This window comes from Anabrus simplex, chromosome 1 (assembly GCF_040414725.1).
Source record: "Anabrus simplex isolate iqAnaSimp1 chromosome 1, ASM4041472v1, whole genome shotgun sequence".
In the NCBI taxonomy this organism is placed as follows: Eukaryota; Metazoa; Arthropoda; class Insecta; order Orthoptera; family Tettigoniidae; genus Anabrus; species Anabrus simplex.
Genome location: NC_090265.1, coordinates 687,473,262 through 687,480,325, shown reverse-complemented (window position 1 = coordinate 687,480,325; position 7,064 = coordinate 687,473,262).

Sequence of the window (7,064 nt, the reverse complement as noted above, 5' to 3'; positions counted from 1 at the left end):
GTAGTGAATGGCAGTTTAAAACATTGTAATAATATGTAACAAGCACATTGTTACACAGTTATCAAACACACAGAATACATTTCTTTTGTAATATTACTGTTTCTTAGAGTACCAAGTACAATAAGGTGCAGAGTAAGCCTGTATCTTTTATTATTTCTTTACAGTGTATGTCTATCTCATTCAATATTCATTGTGTTAAAGTGCCAAATAAATATTGGACACACAAAATAAATTAATTTTTTCTAGTACTAACATAATGTGCCAAGTAAATGCAGTATTAGGAGCAGAAAATTACTCCTATTTTTCTAAGTGTTACACTGCAGAATGTCTTCGGTGCTAAGTGAATGTGGACTATAAAAGAGTGAACAGCTCCAGCCCACAGATTAAGTGAGATGCAAAATCAATTAAATGGAACAGTGCAAAATCATACGAGAATTCAAGTGTCTTCAATTTTATTTATAAGTTATGCACAAAATTAATACCATAAGACATTTTGGAAACAAATAGGGGACAGCGGGGATTAACTATGGCGAGTGTGGTGTGGACTCTCTTTAATGACTGTTTTGTTGGGTTTCGGTGACCTCTACGCCAAAATCTATATATATATAAAAGAACATGTCCTGACTGACTGACTAACAGACTGATTGATTCAACATCGCTGAGCCAAAACTACTGGACATAAAGAAATGAAATTTTGAAGATACATTTATAATACAATGTATTATAGGTGCATGCTAAGGGAGGATTTTTGGATATTCCATTGCTAATGGGGTGAAAAGGAGGGTGAATTTCAAAATTAATGTATCTATATCTCAAAACTTTAAAAGTTTACAGATGTAAAAAATTGGTGTTTAGAATCTCCTTTAAAAATAAAGAAACAAAGAAGCACATAATTTTCTGTTTTCAGAAAATCCCACTAGGAGGGGTGAAAAAAAGGTGAAAACGAGGTTGAATGCCTTTAATGAGGATACTAATATCTCAGAAACTGAAGATATTACAGACCTGAAAATTAATATTTAGAAACTCCTTAAAAAATAAAGAAAACATGTATTTTTTGTTCTTGGTGAATCCAATTAATTGGGGATAAACAGGAGTGACAAATGGGGTGAATTTTTAGAAATACTATATCTACAGTATATCTGAGAAACGTATAATGTTGGTATTGGTATTTGGAATCTCCTGTAAAAGTAAGGAAACACAGGTGATTTGTTTTTGGAAACTCCACTTAAGGGGAACTAAAAATGGGATGAAATTTTAAAATGAGCATGTCTACAGTATATCTCAAAAACTTAACATGTTACAGAAGTGAAAAATGGTGTTTCTAATCTGTATTAAAAATAAAGAAACATGCATTTTTTGTTTTTTGAAAAACCACTTGGGTGGGGGGTAAAAATGACTGAAAATGAAAAATTAATTGAATTAATTGTATGCAGATACTTACATCTAATAAAAACTAAAGTTGTTACAGACATGAAAATTGGTATTTGGATCTCCTTTAAAAACAAAGAAAAATGCATTTTGGGCGAAAATCATCTTGGGGGCAGGGGTGAAAAGGTGTTGAATTCCTTTTATGAGGACACATATCTCAAAAACTGAAGATGTTACAGTCATGATAATTGGTATTTACAAGATCCTTTACTAATAAAGAAACAAGTATTTTTCCCCAGAAAAGTGAAGGAAGTGAAAAAAGGTGAATTCTTTTTATGGGGATACTTATATCTCAAAACTGAAGGTAACAGACGTGAACATTGGTATTTGGAATCTCCTTTAAACATAAAGAAACACGCCTTCTTTTCCTGGAGTTGAGACCAATTGATTTTACTGTTCATAATGTACTTGATTCTGATCATAAACCAATAATTTTTAATCTTTCCTGGGTTCGTTTTCAAGAGCCATCTTTTCCTTTGGAGAACTTAAAGTTAGGAATATAAATCAAAATGTAAACGCATTTGAAGTAAACGATAAGAATGATGTTGAGCTTGCAATTGTTCACCTCTATAATAAGGTCAATAAAACATGGAAGTATATCATCTGTATCGCCAGAAATCCCGCGCACTTGCCTACGCGCGACAATGGTGCTGGTCTGTCAGCAATGACAATGGTAGCAGACGTAATTTACCGTCAAGTAGCGGTCTTGCATCTTGCTGCGGGGACCGGAACATGAATAATAATAATAATAATAATAATAATAATAATAATAATAATAATAATAATAATAATAATAATAATAATAATAATAATAATAATAATAATAATAATAACAATAATAATAATAATAACACCACGCCGGTTCTCCTCAAGGATTTGATCCATATTAAAATGCTTATAGGAAAAGATGGCAAAGATTTAGGGACCCAACTGACCGGGCGGAATACCTAGAACTAGCCCGGGAAGTACAAAATCAATTGCTGGAAAGAAAGATTGAAAAATGGGAGGAACTTGGCCATAATCTCTCACAAAACAAGTCAGATCACGAATGTTGGTGGATTCTCTCAGAAAACGAGTCAGATCGCAAATTTTGGTGAAGTATATATAAAACGTTAAGCATTCAATTATAAATTTCAGTATAATACTGTAACGAAGCACGGGTATCTTGCTAGTACAAAATAATTTTTTAAACCTAAATGTATGCACGAAACATACAGCAAAAGTCCTTCAAATCCAATAAAATTCAATTCCAACCACCAGGCCTAATTGATACTCGTTTAACTAACGGCAAATACAATAGAGACAATACACGACACTCTGCAAGATATTGAGGGACAGCGATTAGAGTTCTATCTAGCGGAGTGACCTGGAGTTACTGATTCTGCCGTAAGTGTGCGTGTATTTGTTTGTGACGTTTTTGGCGTTATTTATGTGTTTGCATTAAGTTGACATAAGTAAATAGTAGCATGCGTCATTCCTTTACATCTCCTCTCAGTATGAGTGGACAGATATGTGCTGTGTTTGGCTGCAATGAAGTGTAGAAGGATTCGCGGTCTTTCTTCCGTTTCCCTCGTGACAAGAATATGTAAGTAAATATTGTGTTTGCATATATATTCTTCCAGTTACAAAGAGATATTTACAGTACTTCCTAAACTTCTGACCTGCGTGACCCATATTTTATTTATTTATTTCAAAAGAGGCACCTGAGCCAAAGCTCATAATGGTGCAGTCCAATTAATTACATTTGGCCACTTCCAAATAAGCTGAGAGCGATGTAAGGTACAACGAAGGTATGGAGGACTTCCCTTCGAGCTTCTCGGAGGGAAGCAGTGGTATTATGTTGTCTTCAGATCGACTACGGTATAGTAACGCACTCCTATTTACTGAAAAGAAAACCCCCTCCAGTGTGCACTTGCGGCGATCATCTTACCATGGTACACATCCTTATGGAGTGCGTAGACCTGGTCGATCTGCTCCGTAGGCTAAAACTCCCAAGTACCATCTTCCTCATCCTGCGAGATGACGAGCAGTGAGCAGACCTTGTCATCCGTTTTATGAGGGATAGTGGTCTTTTTTATCGTTTGTAATAATGTCCTTTGTCTTAGTGTATTTGTGTTAACTTCGCTTTTGTCCCATTGACTGTATTTTAGTCCATGTTTGCGTATTTTAACTTCTAACTGGACTTATATATATACATATCTGTACTTCCAGGCGATGCCTTATTCCATTGTCACCTGTATTTTCTATAATTTTATTAGAAAAGAAGGCATTGCAAATTAGATCCACTGATTGTTTTAATTTCATAATCATTTTTCATCACCATTTATTTTAAACTCTAGTCAGTGGATATTTAAAAAAAAATTTAATTATCATATCATGTCGTCCATATCGTACCATTAGGGACCGATGGCCTTAGATGTTAGGCCCCTTTAAACAACAGGCATCATCATCAAGAGTTTCATGTGGTATGCTGTTTCCACGGTTAATGTACTATGCAGAGTTGAGTTCCAACATGGGGATAAAGCGTTTTTGGACCCATGTACTTATATAAGATATTTTCCTCTTCTATGTGTGAGGAATGTCCCCTATAAGTCCAACCCCTCGTCCACGTCGTGGGGGACGGGCAACGGTACGAAGTAGGGGATAGGCTGTAAGGGTGAAGTACAGCGGGGACCTTGTGTGCCTCAGGACCGCTACGGTAGCTGTGAAGGCCTTACAGGAACCCTGAAAAGTAACGGCTAACGGGGCTCTGGTGAAGTCCTTAACGGCAACTGAGGCGGAGAAGGAGACCTTTTTATTATTTATAAGTTTCATATTCCGTATTGATTGGATTCAATGTAATAGACAAGAAAAATGTTCCACCGATCAATACATTTATTGTGAATGAATTATTGCACTAGTACCGGTTTTGGCCTATCTTGGCCATCATCAGCTAGCACACAAATTTACAGTCATAGGACAAAATTACAAAGATGTTACGTAAGAGCATCCGGATGTATAATGAAAAATGGAAGTAAAATATGCTGCAGTATGTTGCGTTAAAATATCTCTGATTAAAAGTGGTGATGGTTAGAATAAACTAAAACCTATTGATTGAGCATGGACATGAGTACATAAACACATTAAAATATATATGCCACATCATAAGACACTAAAAAATATAGCACATTAAACACATTAAAACATGGTATATTTTAAAAACGTCTATTAAAATTTGAGTTCATGTTGCGTTGCAATCATTCTTCAATCCTCTTGTAGTTCTTGTGTTGATTAAGTTGTATAGGTGAATATCGAGAATGTTCTATGGCTGATGTACTTTGTATTGGTATGTTATAAGAACTCTTGTCATTAAAATTTGAAAATTGAGTACTGTGCAATTCAACTGTTGATGTAGTCAGGTAAGATTTATATATACAGCAAGATAGGGTTTAATTTTAGAGCAGTTGGTGGTGACACTTCTCTCGTCTATGCACGTTATATGGTTGTTATTGTTGTTGCTGTGGAGGTTGTGTACCGATATGTTTGGAGATTTGTTTTGTTCTGCTACGAGTACGTCTGGCCCAGCAGAACTCGTAGCAGAACACAACAAATCTCCAAACATATCGGTACACAACCTCCACAGCAACAACAATAACAACCATATAACGTGCATAGACAAGAGAAGTGTCACCACCAACTGCTCTAAAATTAAACCCTATCTTGCTGTATATATAAATCTTACCTGACTACATCAACAGTTGAATTGCACAGTACTCAATTTTCAAATTTTAATGGCAAGAGTTCTTATAACATACCAATACAAAGTATATCAGCCATAGAACATTCTCGATATTCACCTATACAACTTAATCAACACAAGAACTACAAGAGAATTGAAGAATGAATGCAACGCAACATGAACTCAAATTTGAATAGACGTTTTTAAAATATACCATGTTTTAATGTGTTTAATGTGCTATATTTTTTAGTGTCTTATGATGTGGCATATATATTTTAATGTGTTTATGTACTCATGTCCATGCTCAGTCAATAGGTTTTAGTTTATTCTAACCATCACCACTTTTAATCAGAGATATTTTAACGCAACATACTGCAGCATATTTTACTTCCATTTTTCATTAGACATCCGGATGCTCTTACGTAACATCTTTGTAATTTTGTCCTATGACTGTAAATTTGTGTGCTAGCTGATGATGGCCAAGATAGGCCGAAACCGGTACTAGTGCAATAATTCATTCACAATAAATGTATTGATCGGTGGAACATTTTTCTTGAAGGAGACCTTTGGTACGGCAAAGTTGGCGGAGGAGGCAATCCTTCCTCTTGGGGTAAAATAAAGAGGAAAACCACTGCCTTGTGGTGAAGAGGGATCTTCAAAGGCTAAGGGAGACTACCCCAACAGAAAACAGCAGGCTTGGAGGCGTAGGTGGCAGCCCCACCACCAAGCTCGGGTGCTGTGGGCCAATAACTCGCACAACCTTAAATTACCTTATTACAGAAACATCAACAATGAGAAACCGGACTGATCCAAAGATGATGACCTTTGGCTTGAAAAGGCTAATGAAAATTTGGCTATGGAATGTGAGGACTCTGCGGGAAAGTGGAAGGCTACGACAGGCAGTGGCATGTATGAGGAGTTATGGCCTGAACATCCTAGGTTTGAGTGAGGTAAGATGGAGTGAGTTTGGGGAATTGGCAACCCGTGATGGAGCTACATTTGTATACTCTGGAAGACCCGAGGGCGACGGAGCGAGTTATGGAGGTGTGGGTATATTAATGGATAAGGAGGCCAAGAGGAGCCTTATGGAGTGGTACCCAGTGACGGAAAGGATAATAGTGGCACGTTTTAAGACCAATATTAGAAACATTGAGTTGATAGTATGCTATGCACCTACGGAGTCGGCGGAGAAGGAAGACAAACAGGCATTCTATGGACATTTTAATAGAACGGTTAAGAAACAGAAGAGGAAGGATATCATCCTAGTTGGAGGAGATTTGAATGCAAAAGTGGGACAGGACAACGAAGGACTTGAACATATTATGGGAAGGCAGGGTTTAGGGGAACGAAATGAGAATGGACAGCTGTTTGTGGACTTCTGTGCAAGCCACGATTTGGTTATTGGTGGTACTATATTTCCACATAAAGACTGCCATAAGGTGACATGGGTATCACCGGAACATAGGACAGAAAACCAGATAGATCATGTGGCTATTGGACGAAGGTGGAGGAGTTCATTGTTGGATGTGAAGAATAAGAGAGGTGCGGATATTGGTAGTGATCACCATCTTGTTGTGGCTACCTTTAGAATGAAGATACAGGCACAAAAGAGAAGGATAGAGCAAATAAGAAAGTGATATGATGTTGGAAAGCTAAGGGATGACAGAAATGTGAAAGAAGCCTTCAGGATAGAACTAAAGAATCGATTCCAAGCACTCACTGAGGTGGAGGATGAAACTATTGAGGAAAAATGGGTGAAGACTAGATCTGTATTTACTGAAGTAAGTGAAAATACCTGGGTTTTAAGGACAGGAAGAAAAAAAAAATGGATGACTGACCAGACATGGGAAATTATCAGACAAAGGAAAGAGATAAAGGAAGTAATGAATGCATGTAAGACACGAGCAAGGAAGGCAGA